The sequence below is a fragment of the Chlorocebus sabaeus genome, chromosome 12 (assembly GCF_047675955.1).
Source record: "Chlorocebus sabaeus isolate Y175 chromosome 12, mChlSab1.0.hap1, whole genome shotgun sequence".
Taxonomy (NCBI): Eukaryota; Metazoa; Chordata; class Mammalia; order Primates; family Cercopithecidae; genus Chlorocebus; species Chlorocebus sabaeus.
Genome location: NC_132915.1, coordinates 28999164 through 29016667, shown reverse-complemented (window position 1 = coordinate 29016667; position 17504 = coordinate 28999164). Strand labels below are relative to the sequence as shown.

Genomic DNA, 17504 nt, shown 5'->3' with positions numbered 1-17504 from the left:
AAAGAACGGAATTCATAATAGTCTCTCAGACCACAGTGCAATCAAATTAGAATTCAGGATTAAGAAACACACTCAAAACTACATGGAAGCTGAACAACCTGCTCCTGAATGACTACTGGGTAAATAACAAAACGAAGGCAGAAATAAGTAAGTTCTTTGAAACCAGTGAGAACAGAGACACAATGTACCAGAATCTCTGGGACACAGCTAAAGCAGTGTTTAGAGGGAAATTTATAGCACTAAATGCCCACAGGAGACAGCAGGAAAGATATAAAATTGATACCCTAATATCTAGTTAAAAGAACTAGAGAAGTGAGAGCAAACAAATTCAAAAGCTAACAGAAGACAAGAAACAACTAAGATCAGAGCAGAACTGAAGGAGATAGACACATGAAAAATGCTGCAAAAAGTCAATGAATCCAGGAGCTGATTTTTTGAAAAGTTTAACAAAATAGACAGACTGCTAGCCAGACTAATGAAGAAGAAAAGAGAGAAGAATCAAATAGACAATAAAAAATGATAAAGGGGATATCACTTCTTTTCCCACAGAAATACAAACTACCATCAGAGAATACTATAAACACCACTAGGCAAATAAACTAGAAAATCTAGAAGAAAGTGATAAATTACTAGACACATACACCCTCCTAAGACTAAACCAGGAAGAAGTCAAATCACTGAATAAATCAATAACAAGTTCTGAAATTGAGTCTGTAATTAATAGCCTACCAACCAATAAAAACCCAGTACTGTTTTTGTGGCTAAGAACACATGCCGCCACTGGTACAAATGCTGCTGTCCTCAGGCCTAGCAACTTGCCCTCTGCCCTCTTCAGCCTCAATACTATTCTGGCCTCTGTGCTGTCCTGGCCAATGGAGATGGGGACAGGGAGCTCCCCAGGGCAGCTGGAAGACAGCTCCTGCTAGATCATGACTCCCTCCCACCCAGCTGATGCGGAGAATCTCTAGTGGACCCACCCATTTTCTGGCTCTGTCTTATAGTCCAACCAGTGACACTGCCATCTTCTGCTTTTTCCCAAGCTCCTCCCAGCCCCCTCCCCAGGCGTCCCCTCTGTCAGGCAGTGAGGGTCTCCTTGGGAGGCAAGCAGCCAGTAAGGACAGTCAGGGCCACTTCTGGGTTGGGGGGAGGCAGATCCTGATCCAGAGGGCGTCCTGCTCATGGGTCCTCCAATGCTCCATGTGATTCCCCACTCTTTCCACAGTGCGCATGCCACGACCTCCACCTGGAACCCCCCCACCTTAATTTCATCCCAACTCCTACCCACCCTCCAAGGCTGGCTAAGGTCTCACCTCCCCCAGGGGCTTCTTGACAGCCCCAGAGTATCTGTCTCCTCATACTTTCGGCTCTGGCTCTCATTTATTTAGTTCACAGCTAAAGCACATGGGCTATAGGCAGGCTGCTGGGACCCAGGCTGTGTGACCCTGGGCGACTTAGCCACAGTGTCCTCAGTGTTCTTATGTGTAAAATGGGAATGCTCATTGTGCCTACCTTGGAGGGTTATTGTGAAAATTAAATGAATTGGGTCATAGGTTCAGCTGCATACTAACAACTTCATACATCTTAGCTTTTCTCTGGAGAGCTTGGATTTTTCAGGTTAGTTTATTCTTATTTAACTTTACATAGTATACATATTGTCTTCTTAATGAGATTAGAGGTCCTCTGAGTGCCGTAAGTAAGCTATTGATGGTGCCTCTTTGTAGTCTTCATAGCACCTAGTCAGGAACCTACACACAGTAGGTGCTTAACACTTAACTGTTTAAATACAATATAGTGATAGCAGTGTCATGTGGTCTGCCAAATAGATCATACCAAAATGTAAGTCATGGATCAGGATAACTCTCAAAGGCTTCTAGTTTCAGGTAGACTTTGCTGCAACACAAACCAGCCTAAAACGGCCTAAAAACAACAATGGCAATTTATTATCTCTCATGATTCTGCAGGTTGGCTGGGGAGTTCTGTTAGTCTGCAACATTTAGCTGGAGGGTCGGTGGGGCTGGAGGGTCCAAGATGGCCTCACTCAGGTCTAGCCCTTGGTTCTGGCTGGTGGCTGGACTCTATGGTTCTTCTTCATGTGACTGCTCATGCTCCAATAGGCTAGACTAGGCTTCTTAATAGCATGGTGGTGACTCAGGATTTTTAAAATGTTACAATCAAAGGTATATTAACATCAACATCTAGATTCTAGAACTTGCTGTGTCACTTTTGTCACACTCTATTGATCAAAGCAAATCACAAAGCTGGCCCCAATTCAAGGTGGTAGTGAAATAGACATCACCATTTGAAGGTAATACACCCTTAGTAAGAAGTTTGGTTAGCTTGTGAGATGACAATCTTCATCATCTTTCTATGTCATGCTTTACAGCTGAACAGTTGAACAAAGGTGTTCACAAGCATTTGCTATTTGAGCCTCAACTCAAAATTCCTCTGAGGCAGGAAGGAGAGGTATACTATCTTTAAAATGTAGAGTAGAAGGCTAAATTTACACAGGTTCTTCAGACTCACACAGCTAATTAATAGAATTGCACTCATGCAGCAATTTCCTTTTTTTGTTTTGAAATATTTCAGTCCTACAACAAATATAGAAAAATAATACTCACCCATGTATCTTCCACCTCGCTTAAGAAATAGGATATTTGCAATTCACTGAAGCTTCCTGAACATTAGTTACCAATCACATAGCCTTCATTTCCACATAACTGCTTTCTCTAGGATAATAGCCATCTTGGATTTGGTGTCTATCATGTCCATACATAAAGTTACACATTTTCCACATATGTTTTGTTGTTGTTGTTGAGTTGTTTTTTGTTTTGTTTGTTTTTGTGTGTTTGTTTTAAGACAGAGTCTTGCTCTATCGCCTAGGCTGGAGTGCAGTGGCACAATCTCGGCTTACTGCAGCCTCCACCTCCCAGGTTCAAGTGATTTTTGTGCCTCAGCCTGCTGAATAGCAGGGATTATAGATGTGAACCACCAAGCCCTACTACTTTTTGAATTTTTAGTAGAGACAAAGTTTCACCATGTTAGCTAGGCTGGTCTCGATCTCCTAACCTCAAGTGATCTGCCTGCCTTGGCCTCCCGAAGTGCTAGAATTACAGGCGTGAGCCACTGTGCCTGGCCTTTTTTCCACATATGTTTTTATCCATCAATTACAACTACCATATTTCATTGTTTCTAAGGCACATTTGTTTTTTCACATTTTCATCTCTCTGAAATCAGGATGCTGTCATCATTGGTGACATCTTCCAAAAGCAGTCAGCCAGATGGCCGCTGTATCATAACCATCATGGCCATACCTTCTCCAACATCACAGGGACGAGAAACAAACTTGCAGAATTGGTGTCGGAAGTGTGGGAAAAGATTCTGGAGACAATGGCAGGGTACTCTTCTTACCTTGAGGAACCAAATGGCTATGAAGAGAGGGTAGAGGAAGAAGGGGTGGCAAATCAGAAATGTTTTAGCAAGATTCCAGAAGCAGGAACCATAAGTAGATTAGCTGTACCTAACTGCAAAAATAGCTTGAGAGCACAATGCCAGTGACTTTGTTCTTTTATAGATTCTTTTCAGAAATGCTTTATTACCAATACTCAATTTGGATGGAGGTTTTATTGTGCTGAAAAACACAGGCACCAGGAAAGAATTCTAAGAAGTCAGATGCTAAATGTGGAAAAATTTACAGAATACCTTAATTGATTATGTTACTTATATTTTCCTCTTTCATGCATGTATAAGAGTAATATATGGTTAAAAAACTGTCAAATCAGTGTTGAATTATAAGTGACAAGGAAGCATTTTGTCAGAGTTTAATTCTCAGCATTTTTTCTGCCTTAATGGTGCACAAAACAATAGTCTATCTTATAAACTTTATTTTTATTTATTTATTTATTTATTTATTATTTTTATTTTTTGAGACAGAGTTTCACTCTTGTTGCCCAGGCTGCAGTGCAATAGTGCCATCTCGGCCCACTGCAACCTCCACTTCCCTGGTTCGAGCGATTGTCCCGCTTCATCTTCCCAAGTAGGCGGGATTACAGGCACGCGCCGCTGCACCCCGTTAGTTTTTGTATGTATTTTTAGTAGAGACGGGGTTTTGCCATGTTGGCCAGGCTGGTCTTGAAATCCTGACCTCAGGTGATCCGCCTGCCTCGGCCTCCCAAAATGCTGGAATTACAGGTGTGAGCCAGCCCGCCCGGCTATCTTATAAACTTCAGATAAATACTGTCAAATTGTATTTATAATTCTGTAAACCACACTTGTTTGCCTGACATTATGTTTTTGAGGTTTTTCAGTTTGCTAAATCTAGGCCTGGTTCATTCATTTTTAACTACCATATAACATCCCATTGTATAAATATACCATGTTTTATGTATCCTTTTTATCCATTCTCCCATTTATGGGCATTTAGATTGCTTCCATTTTTTTAAATTTCAAAGAACATAGATATGGGTATCTTGTACAGAGCTCCTTGTGAATAGAATTTCTGAATCACAAAGAATACACATCCCTGACTTAATACACATTCTCAAATCATTCTACAATGTGTCACATTTGCAATCTGATTGTTCCTGTACAAGAGGTCCTGATTTCAAGGGCCTCTTCATTGAACTTCCAACCTCTTCTCTAATTCCCTCTAACTTACTCCCTTACATAGCCCAAGTGACCACTAAAACACACAGAAGATCAAATCACATCTCAGCTTTAAACCTTCCCATGGATTTCCACTGTGATTTCTAACAAGACCGCAATGACTCACTGGGCCCTGACTTTGCTCCAGAGCCTCAGCTCTTGCTGTCCCTACATCTGACCAGACCCACCCTCAACATTACAACTAAGGCTTCAGAATCCTCTCAGCTCCTTTTCCACAAAAGTCCTTTCTCTCACCCTCTGTATACACCATTTTCTCTCCTTGGAATGCTCTTTCTATTAAAACCACTCCTGCCCCACCTAAGCCCAAATTTCCCTAATTAACTCTATTCGCCATTCCATGTCTAAATGTAGTCACCTCTTTTCCCTGGGAGCCTTCTTTGGCTCCCACTCCCCCGACACCCACCATCATCACTGGAGTAAGTACCTTTTCCATATCTTCTGTAGCATATTTGACAGGCACTCCCCCATCGCAGCATCATCACACAGTGTAAAATCACCTCTTTGCTGGTTTTACTCTCCTACTAGACTTTAAAGTCCCCAAATTGAAAAGGAGGGGAACAGTGTCTATCTTGTTCACTGCTGTATTCTTACCCAACATGCAGTTTGCACGGCACTCGTAAATACTGTGTTTGTTGGATAAACAAGCACATGAAGCAAGTCAGCGCTTGAATCCAGATCATTTGACTCCAGTTCCTTGCATTTTCTCCTACAGGTTCCCATTTCATCCAAGACAACTTCTCTTCCTAAAACACAAATTACTACACAAGCCAGCATGAGGGGGAAATGCCAAAGATAAAATTTGGAATTGGGGTGACAAATTATAAAAATTCCTCTAGGTTTGACTGCAACTTCAAGCCTTGTAAGTGGTCTCTTGGGTCTAGGCATGCCATTTACAGCATGAGGAGGGAGGGAAGGAAGGAGTCCACTGGGATGGTCCTGTTTGCAGCCACCTGTAATGCACAGCTTGGGTAATGGAAAGCACATCTGGAGATGTTTGAGAAGCAACCAGCCATTCCCAACATAGGACAGAAACAAAACGGAAAAGGTTAAAGTTAACATGGAGAGATTCAAAATCATTTGGAATTATTTCAAAAGGAAGCCCTGTAGTTTTTGACATATATGTATTTTAAGACAAAAAAATGAATTTGCCAGATCCTGAGAGCTCTCTCTTACATCAAGAAAAATGAAAATATGTTTTGTTTTTGTTTTTAAAATGCCTACATCAACTATGGGTCTTCAACTGAATCATAATATACTGAATTTAGGAAGACAACAACTTTCTTCTGAGTTAAACATCAGAGACTGGCATCCCCTAAGTCAGTGGTTCCTAAACTCTAGCATGCATCTGAATCACCAAGAGACTTACAAAAACACACATTGCTGCCCCCACAGACCTCTGAGAGTTTCTTATTCACTAGGTCTGGGTAAGGCAGGAAATTTGCATTTCTAAAAAGTTCCTAGAACCATTAAAAAAAGGATGAAGTATTAACACATGCTACAACATGGATGAACCTCCAAAACATTACCCTAAGTGAAAGAAGCCATGTACGTAAAGTCATAGATTGTATGATTCAATTTACATGAAACACCTAGAATAGGCAAATCCATAGAGATGAAAAGTAGATTCATGGTTTCCAGAGGCCAAGGTGAAGGGGGAATGGGGACTGACTACTTAATGTGTATAGGCTTTCCTTTTGGAGTAATGAAAATATTTTGCAACTAGATAGAGGTGATGGTTGCATAACACTGAGAATGTACTAGACATGAGTGGATTGTTCACTTTGATTGTATGTCGTGTGAATTTTACCTCAACAACAACAAAAAGTTTCTAGGTAATGCTGATATGGTCCAGAGACCACACTTTGAGAAGCACTGACTTTAGTTACAAGCACAGAGAAGAGACTGAAGTACGCCAACTTCCAAAATGGATGGAAGCCTCCACGTGTAATCCAACAAGCCTGTCTACAGAACTCAGGAAGGCTGAAACAGGCTGTTGCACTGGAAATCTTCGCTCTCAGTTTGGGCTTGGACCAATAGCTGGCAGCCACTTTCACATTCCAAATTGAAGTCCTGAACCACCCAAGCAAAGGAGGGGGCTGAATAATCCAGTTGTACTCATCTTAGCTGACCAATCACCTCTGGCTTATAAAGAGGACTTTAAGGAGTGAGGGAAAGTTGGCAAATGGATGGAGAATTTCTTTGGATATAGTCACTGGCATTCTTGAGGCTGCCCTCATGCCTTGGGGAAGGAGTTAGAATTCTTCCGTTTTCACTTCACACGTGCCCATCTCTGGACACTGTTTGTAGGGCTAGGGCCATTAATCTTTTTAAAGAACTTGAGAAGGTGAAGACCATTTCAATCCCACTGCAATATGTAAAAAGAGAGATGGACCTGGAGCCAGAACAATGAAGCTGGAAAATGGGAATAAGAGTGACTCCTTCATAGGGCTTTTATGAGAACTAAACAAGATAACCTTTGAAAGCACTATAATATGCTTTTTGTATCATGGTTATTATTTTCCACAATTAGAATGTTGCTAGCACAGAGTACAGACAGTGGGATCTTCCATCCACTGAGATCTTTCTCTAAGTGTATTAGCCTACTCCACATGTCTCCTTGTTTCTCACTATGTGTTTTAAATGGAATCAATAAACCAAATCATTCGAGTATTTTACTTGTTCTGGGAGGCTTTCTATTCCCTGTTTTTAAGAGAGCTTGCCTGGTAGTGTTCTGTGAGGCTGCCATTACATCAAGGTAGTTTCCCACATGGCATACTCCTCATGCCTTTGCACACACGGCCTGTGCCCTCTGCCTGGAATGCCCTTTGTTGGGCTCACACCATTTACTCTTCAAAACCGCAATTGAATATCAGCTTTTCTGCAAAGCCTTCCCTCATCCTGTCCCAACTGTCACCCCACCATAAATGCCTGCCCCTTAACATTTTGTCTCCATTGCAGGACTTATCACACTGGACCATCCAGTGTGTGTGTTTTCTCATTTTTCCCTCCTTCTGTATGCCATAATCAGCTTGAGGGAAGGAACTAGGTGCAACTCCTGATGCATAGTAGGTGCATCCAAGTATCTGCACCAAAAGTGTCTGCAAAAAGGACTGATGGATAACAAGTGATGCTCATAGGACCTCCTGCTGAGAGAGGTGGTGAAATCATTTAGAGCCAAGATTTTTCAGTCTACTTCTAGAAGTTAAGCCAGAAAATATGGATACATTTTATTTTCTGAAACTTTCCATGGCAATAAGACACCACTGCAAAGTTAGAAGGCATTTGACAAATGGGGACATTTTGAAAATTATGTCACAAAAGGTTAATGTTCCTAATATATAAAGAAATACTAAAAATAGAGAAGAAAAAAACAATACTCCTATAGAAAAGTTGGGGTGGGGGGAGTGGAAGGAGTAACAGGTAGACCAGATAAGAGTTATCAGTGGTTTGTAAACTTATTATTATAAGATGTTCAACTTTACTCAGAATTAGGAAAATGCAAATTAAAACTCTTTGGGGATAACATTTTTTACCTACCAGATGAACAGGAATATTATGTTTAGCAAAATGCTTTATGGCAAGGTTATGGGGAAACTGGCATTCTCATACGTTGCTGGAGGAAATGCCAAACATTAGAAACATTACAGGAGGGATCTTGTAGCATCTTGTGCACACTCCTTCACCCTTTGACCTAGTAAACACACTTGTAGAAATCTATCCCAAAGTTACACTGCAAAAATACAAAGGCAAAAAAGGTATATGTGGAAACTATTGTTCATTGCAGCTCTATTCATAACGGCAAAAGAATGGAAAGACCCAAATGCCCAAGTATAAAAAATTTTTGATGAAGCTAGACAAATATACTCAATACAGTGCTATACAGTTGTGAAAAAGAATAACAAATCTCTCTATATAATCTATGGGATCATCTCCAGGATATATCCCATATATCTGGAATCCCCTCAGAGCGCCTTCCTTTGAAACAGGCAAGTATAATTAAATCTCTCATACAACAAAATCCAAATAATACTTTCCCCTCAAGGAGTAGGGCAGAGCTCTCTATCCCTTAAGTGTGGGCTGCAAATGGTGACTTTCTTCCAAAGCATACAATATGGAAAGAACAGAAAAAAGGGAACCTTAGCATGGAAAGACCTGACAGACATTACCTCATCCAAGTGACCAAGGTCAACATCAACAGTGATCAGTCATGTTGACAGTACATGTCCCTGATAAGATGTGGTGAGAATGACATTTTCCCTCTGTGGCCTTCCTCCCAAAACCCATATTCCCAATCTAGCAGGAGAACATTTGATAAGCCCCAGTAGAGGGAACATGATACAAAATACCCAACTAGTACTTCTCAAAACTGTCAAGGTCAGACTGGGCACGGTGGCTCACGCCTATAATCTCAGTACTTTGGGAGGCCGAGGCGGGCAGATCACCTGAGGTCAGGAGTTCGAGACCAGCTTGACCAATATGGAGAAACCCTGTCTCTTCTAAAAATACAAAATTAGCTGGGCAGGGTGGTGCATGCCTGTAATCCCAGCTACTCGGGAGGCTGAGGCAGGAGAATCACTTGAACCTGGGAGGCGGAGGTTGCAGTGAACTGAGATCATGCCATTCATTGCACTCCAGCCTGGGTAACAAGAGCGAAACTCTGCCAAAACAAAAGCAGAAACAAAAATGGCAGGGTCATCAAAACCAAGGAAAGTGGCAACTGTCACAGTTAGAGGAGCCTGGGGAGACAAGGATGACCAAATGTAATGTGATATCATGGCTGGGATCCTAGGACAGAAACCGTGCATTAGGTCAACACTAAGGAGCTCTGAATGAAGTGTGGACTTCAATTAGTAACAGTGTATAAATATTGGCTCATTAGTTGTGACAAATGTACTATACTAATAATGTAAGATATTAATAACAGGGGAAACTGCAGGAAGTGTGTATGAGAACTGGATCTGCGATCTTTGAAATGCTCTGTAAATTTAAAACTATTCTAAAACAAAAACTGGATTCTAAAAAGTGTCACTTTTCAAACTTGGCTGTAGCTTTAAAACATGTAAATATATAGTCCCTGTGACCCAGAGAGTCCACTGTTAGGAATTCACCTTTCAGATATCTTGCAGACATACTTCTGAGCTTTGTGTACAAGCATTGTATTCATTGGAACACTGTAATACCAAAAACAGAAAAAGGAAACAATTTAAATTCTATTAGCAGTAAGCTTGTTAAAATAAATTATGGCATATTCATGTGACACACTGAAAAATAAAAATGAGGTGGGTACAATGTGAAAGGAGTTCCGTAATGTGTTAAGGGAAAAAAATCAAGGCACAGAACATTCTGCACAGTAAAATCCCTCTTGTATAGATAAATATTTTAAAAGATAAAATATAGATCTATTTTTATATGCTGATACACACATGAAAGATTTCCTGGAGAGATACTAGAAAACTATACACAGTTGTTACTTCTGAGTTTGGAACTGGTGCTACAGGGTGGGGAGGGTCTTTTAACACTTTCATCTACTGTTGAACTTTGTGTGCGTGTATTTTAATTTTTAAAAATCATCATCCTTTTGGATTACAACTAGTCTAGCTTCAGGATTATATACAGCTAAAACTGAAGAGAGGATTTGAGAGGATCTGCATTCTCCATGCTATACTTTTTGAGTGTTTCCAAGAAACCCAGATTGATATTAACCTCTGTCACATTACCCTTTTTTTTTTTTTTTAAGATGGAGTCTCGCTCTGTCACCCAGGCTGCAGTACAACGGTTAGATCTTGGCTCACTGCAGCTTCTGCTTCCCGGGTTCAAGCGAATCTCCTGCCTCAGCCCCCTTGAGTAGCTGGGACTGGAGGTGTGCACCACAACACCCGGCTAATTGTATTCTTTTAGTAGAGACAAGGTTTCACCATGTTGGCCAGGCTGGTCTTGAACTCCTGACCTCAGGTGATCCACCTACCTCGGCCTCCCAAAGTGCTCGGATTACAGGTGTGAGCCACCGCACCCAGCCAACATTACCCATTTTTTATGGTTAACTTTATGTGTCAACTTGACTGGGCTAAGGGATGCCAGGATAGTTGGTAAGATGTTATTTGTGTGTGTGTCTGTGAGGGTGTTTCTGGAAGAGTTTAGCATTTGAATTAGTAAACTGAATAGAGAAGATTATCTTCACCAATGTGGTTGGGCATCATCTAGTCCATGGAGGGTCCAAATAGAACAAAAATGTGGGAAAAAAGGCAAATTTGCTCTCTTCTTAAGCTGGAACATTCATATTCTCCCGTCATTGGACATCAGTGTTCCTGGTTCTCTGGCCTCTGGACACAGACTGGGACTTACATTAACCGTACCGTGGTTCTCAGGCCTTTTGATTCAGACTGATTCAGACTCAACTTATACCACCAGCTTTTCTGGTTGTCTAACTTGCAGATGTCAAATCGTGGAAGTACCCAGCCTCCATAATTATGTGAGCCAACTCTTGTCATAAATACATGTGTATACATGCACACACATGTACAATTCTGTTTCTCTGGAGAATCCTAGTATACCATTAAAGCATTAACATTAATTATCAATTGGATGCTGTCATCTTAGAAATCTAAGAGGGATCTTCTGAGAAACTGGATATGAGAGATCTGCCTTCTGATGAGTGCATGCAGATGAGCAGGCGGGAGACTGGCACATGGGGTGGACGAGCAAATGTTTCCAAGGGATAGGCTGTTAAGAGGTGAGTCTGGGTTGACCGGAGGACACATTAGATCATGAGTTATTTGATAAGGCAGAGGAGGCTACAGATACAGGATGATGTGATTTGAAGGAGACAGGCCACAAGGGAAGAGCCTAATATTTACCTTAATAGACTATGGAGCAGTTTTATCTAGCTCAGTGATTCTCAACTTCAGAGTACATTAGAATCACCCGGGGAAGCTTTTTAAGGCTATGTTCTTCAACAGGGGAATAGAAAAACAAATTGTGGCACATCTATATGGAGTAACACTCAGCAATAAAAATGAACTATGGACACACTGTATCAACCAAACTGATGAATCTCAAATGCATTATGCTAAGTGAAAGAAGCCCACACTGAAAAACCGCATACTTTCATTCCCTTGTCATTCTGGAAAAGACAAGACTATAGGAAAAGAAAACATATCAACACCTGCCAAGAGCTTCGGGTGCGAGGAGAGTTTGACTACAAAGGGGCATAAAAGAATTTGGGAGAAGACATGGACCTGTTCTATATGGATTGTAATAGTTACATGACTGTATGCATGTGGCAAAATTTACAAAACTGTATGCTAAAGAAGATGAATTTTACTGCATATAAATTATACTTTAATACAAAAGGCCTTCCCCCAAATATCACAATTCATGTGGTCTTGGTTGGAGCCTAGAGATTATTTTTTAAAAGCTCCTCAGATGGAAAACATCTGCTTTGGTCTAAGATGGAGTATCAGGGAGTGGATTTTCCCTCCTACCTGAGTCAACCAAAAAAAAAAAAAGAAAAGAAAAGCAGACAAAGTATATGAAACAATGGGTTTTAAGACACTGACTATCTGGCAACCGAGGATGGTGAACCCTGCAATTTGGAGGTGATGGAATACCGCTTTTTATCTTGATTGTAGGGATTATTCCATGGGTATATATACATATTAAAACTTAGCAAATCGTACACCTTTTATATGTGTAGTTTATTGTACATCAATCATGCACAATTAAAGACAGTTTTCTTTAAGTTCCCCAGGTGATTCCAAATATATAGCCAGAGTTAAGAACCATCAGCCCCAACATATAACCTTACTTGGCCCTGGAATCTAACATCATAAGATTCTAATCATCTGAACTCAATGTAATGTGATTGAAGCACATATAATGTTAAAGTTTATTACAAGACATACCTTACTTAAGCAGAACTCATTTTAGGAACTAAGTTCACACTTGCAGGAATAGTATTTTTTGTCCATGATTCTTTTAATAGTGATTGACATCACTATTTAAAAAGAGAGAGAGAGAGAGGCTAGGACCTTAACTGGAAAGATTTTTAAATGTTAGAACAAAATACATTAATAACAACTTCCAGCAAACTTAGAATATGCACAAAAAGCCTTAAAATTGTTCATAACATTTAACCCAGAATTTAAACTAAGGACGTAAGAAAAGAGCACAAGTGTGCCACTTCAGAAATGCTATAATAGCAGGAACATGCGAATCTAAAACAACAACAAAAAAGAAGTGGCAAAATTTATTTGAATTTATGTGAATTATGGTATGTGAGTAAAAAGAATAGTACAAGACCATCTAAAATAATATTGTATAATAGTATCTAATGATATTATTAGTTATGATATTAGCCCGAGGCTGCAGCAGCGCATCCCCGCTCCAGTGCCCACCAACACCCATGGTGCGAGGGCTTGGCTCCGAGGGGTCTGGGAGCCCGGGTGCCCTGGAGTGAGGGGGCCCGAGAGTGGGCTTTGGAGGCTGTGGAGGCAACGCCGGAGAGGATGTAGTCTCGGCGGGGAGCGGATCTTTTGAAGATGGTTTGGTTGGCTTGGAGATTTGGAGATCTGATGCCACGATGAGGACTCACACACGGGGGTGCTCCCAGTGTGTTTTTCATATATTTGCTTTGCCTTGTGTCAGCCTATATCACCGACGGGAACCCAGAAGTCATGATTCTGTTCACCAGTGCCAACTATGGCAGCCACCCCATGCTGTACTTCTCCAGGGCAGAGGTGGCGGAGCTGCAGCTCAGGGTAGCCAGCCCACGTAAGCACACTGCAGCCCACCTCATGGAGGCTGTGCACACGATGCTGTCCAGTCCCTGGGAATACCTCCCTCCCTGGGATCCCAAGGACTACAGTGCCCGCTAGAATGAAATCTATGGAAACAACTTGGGTGCCTTGGCAATGTTCTGTGTGCTATATCCTGAGAACACTGAAGCCTGAGACATAGCCAAAGTCTACGTGGAGAGGATGGTAGCGCAGCCTAGTTGGTTGGTGAAAGATGCTCCTTGGGATGAGGTCCTACTTGCTCACTCCCTGGTTGGTTTTGCCACTGCTTATGACTTCTCGTACAACTACCTGAGCAAGATACAATAGGAGAAGTTTCTTGAAGTGATTGCCAGTGCCTCGGAGTATATGTATGAAACTTCATACAGGAGAGGATGGGGATTTCAATACCTGTACAATCATCCGCCCACCAACTGAATGGCTTTGCTCACAGGATGCCTAGTCCTGACGAATCAAGGATATCTTCAAGAAGCCTACTTATGAACCAGACAAGTTCTGACCATCGTGAAGAAATCTCTGGTCTTGCTCAGGGCGGTGATGGATGGCTCCCTCTATGAAGGAGTTGCGTATGGCAGCTACACCACTAGATCACTCTTCCAATACATGTTACTCATCCAGAGGCACTTTGACATCAACCATGTTGGCCATCCGTGGCTTAAACAACACTTTGCATTTATGTATAGAACCATCCTGCCAGAGTTTCAAAGGACTGTGGCTACTGTAGACTCAAATTACAACTGATTTTATGGTCCAGAAAGCCAATTAGTGTTCCTTGATAAATTTGTCATGCGTAACGGCAGTGGTAACTGGCTAGCTGACCAAATCAGAAGGAACCATGTGGTGGAAGATCCAGGAACACCGTCCAAAGGGCAGCACTGGTGCACTCTGCACACAGAATTTCTCTGATACGATGCCAGCTTGAAATCAGTTCCTCCTCCAGACTTTGGCACCCCCACACGGCATTATTTTGAAGACTGGGTGTCGTGACTTACGGAAGTGCACTACCAGGTGAAATCAATAAATCTTTCCTCTTCTTCAAGTCTGGAAAACTGGGGGGACATGCAACATGTGACATTGTCCACAGAAACAAATACAACGATTGGATCAAAGGATGGAGAAATTTTAATGCAGGGCATGAATACTATGATCAAAACTCATTTAGTTTTGCTCCCAATTGTGTGCCTTTCATTAATTATTGAGGCTCTGTACAGGTCAAAGTACACCTTCTTCAACAATGTTTTGATGTTTTCCGCAGCTGTGTCAAAGGGCTGCTTTTCTCCCTGGAAGGGTCAGGTCACAGAAGACTGCTCATCAAAATGGTCTAAATACCAGCATGACCTAGTGGGAGAGTGGTTGCAGCAGAGGAGAAAAATAGGGTAGTTTTCATCTAAGGAGAAGGTGTGGGAGCTTATAACTCCCAGCTCAACCTGAAGAACATTCAGAGGAATCTGATCCTCCTACATCCACAGCTGCTTCTCCTTGTAGACCAAATACACCTGGGATAGGAGAGTCCCCTGGAGACAGCAGCGAGCTTCTTCCACAATGTGGATGTTCCTTTTGAGGAGACTGTGGTAGATGGTATCCATGGGGCTTTCATCAGGCAGAGAGATAGTCTCTATAAAAAGTACTGGATGGACGATACTGGCTACAGCAAGAAAGCAACCTTTGCCTCAGTGACATATCCTCGGGGCTATCCCTACAATGGGACAAACTATGTGAATTTTCACCATGCACCTCCGAAGTTCCATCACCAGGGCAGCTTACGTCTTCATAGGGTCATCTATAGATGTTCAGAGGTTCACCATCCACGGAGACTCTCAGCAACTGGATGTGTTCATAGCCACCAGCAAACATGTCTACGGAACATATTTGTGGACAGGTGAGGCCACAGGACAGTCTGCCTTTGCACAGGTCATTGCTGATTGTCACAAAATTCTGTTTGACTGGAATTCAGCCATCAAGAGCAGCACTGTCACTCAGGTGAAGGACTGTGCTGCTGTTGTGGAACAGAACCTGCAGCATTTTAAGCCAGTGTTTCAGCTGCTAGAGAAGCAGATACTGTCCCGAGTCCAGAACCAGCTAGCTTTAGGAAGACTGCTGACCGCCTGCTGACATTTTCAGATAAGAGACAGGCTGAGGAGGCCATCAACAGGATTTTTGCCATAACACAGCAACAGCAGCAGCAAAGCAAGTCCAAGAAAAACTGAAGGGCGGGCGAACGCTCTAAATGTGTGGATGCCATCCCTGATATTTTTGCACTGATTGAGGTCAGTGAGAAAAAGATTAGACAGAAAGCTCAGATTCTGGCACAGAAAGAACTACCCATAGATGAAGATGAAGAAAAACCTTTTAGATTTTGCAGATGTAACATATAAGAAACATAAAAATGGGGGCTTGATGAAAGGCCGGGTTGGACAGGCATGGATCGTGGCAACCACTCATAGCAGGGCGTCATCACTATCTGTTTCCTATACCAGGTTGTTCCTCATCCTGAACATTGCTATTTTCTTTGTCATGTTGGCAATACAACTGACTTATTTCCAGAGGGCCCAGAACCTACATGGCCAAAGATGTCTTTAAGCAGTTCTTCTAATAGATAGCTGTATTTTATTGTGGTTGTACTCTTCTTGTTCCCAATCACAGTGTTAGCCCTGAAGCTATAAATTGCCCAGTCATTTTGTGATCACAAAAGTCCACGCAAAAAAAAAATTTATTACCCCAGTTTATCAGATTTTTTTCCCTCATATTCATTTTAACAAATTAAGGAAAGATATTTTGACACAAGAAAGCAAGAGTATGGAGAAACTGGAGCAGGAAAGGAATTTATCAAAGCGATAGAAATAGCTTGGTAGTCCTGTGGTGTTTCTGGAAGTATTTGGCACTGCAATTGAACAGTCCATATAGTACTTCTTCTTTTAGAAGAAACAAAAAGTCTGTTTTTTAAAGTAATGTTTTTTCTTATGAGAAAAAGATTTAGATAGAATTAGGTTTTATTAATATTAATTTAATGCTATTAGCAATTTTCATGTACTACATTATGGAAAAGACTGAAGAATACAATTCTGAGAAATATTTTTAAAATTTTAATGGTATAGTCATGTTGAAAGATAAGTGTTGGCCGGGTGTGGTGGCTCACGCCTGTAATCCCAGCACTTTTGGGAGGATGAGGCGGACGGATCATGAGGTCAAGAGATGGAAACCATCCTGGCCAACGTGGTGAAACTCCGTCTCTACTAAAAATACAAAAATTAGCTGGACATGGTGATGCACGCTTGTAATCCCAGCTACTCAGAAGGCTGAGGCAGGAGAATTGCTTGAACCAGAGAGGCAGAGTTTGCAGTGAGCCGAGATTGTACCACTGCACTCAGCCTGGAGACAGAGCAAGACTCTGTCTCAAAAAAAAAAGCTAAATGTTGTAAGTCCTGGTATGATGGTGCCAGCTTCCTTGGGGAAGTACTTCTTTAGTTATGTAGCTAACAAGATCTTTTACTACAGATCTGGATGGCTTTTCAGATAACATAGCAAAAATGATAGCGGAAGATCGTCAAGAACTTAAAATATATATTTTTTAGAAAACATTTATCTATGAACGAATATTTCCTTGATGCTGGTCTCTGCACACATATAATTGGTTACTTGTACACATTCATTGGTTGTTCAATATGTAAGACAATTACAGATAACTTAATACTGCATTTTCCTTATATGGAAAACTGTTGTAGACCCAGTGACTAAACCTTTCAAAATAAAATATTTTCTATTATGAAAAAAGGAATATCTAATGACAAGAGAAATTCTGTTAGATAAGTTGCTTTTGACTATAAGTAACAGAAAAATTTAAACAGCATAAACAATATAGCTATTTATTTTACCATCTATCAAGATGTACAGGTTGGGAATGGTTGCAGCATTGGTTAATTCAGAAGCTTAACAAAGGAAGAGCAGTCCTGGTTCTGAGCTTGCTCATCAGGCTTGCTACCTCATCAGCCATGTTTGCAAATTGGCTGCCATTGTTTAAGATACATTCAGACAATACCCTGATTTGAAAAG

At 41.3% G+C, this 17504-nt stretch overlaps 1 long non-coding RNA gene and 2 pseudogenes across 1 annotated transcript in view; all 3 read left to right on the top strand.

The window, feature by feature from the left end:
• LOC119624368 (uncharacterized) overlaps positions 1-17504 on the top strand; it is a 94122-nt gene that overhangs the window by 47708 nt on the left and 28910 nt on the right. The window lies entirely within an intron of this gene.
• Positions 12640-14195, top strand: LOC140713044 (dermatan-sulfate epimerase pseudogene; annotated as a pseudogene).
• Positions 14241-16103, top strand: LOC103219544 (dermatan-sulfate epimerase pseudogene; annotated as a pseudogene).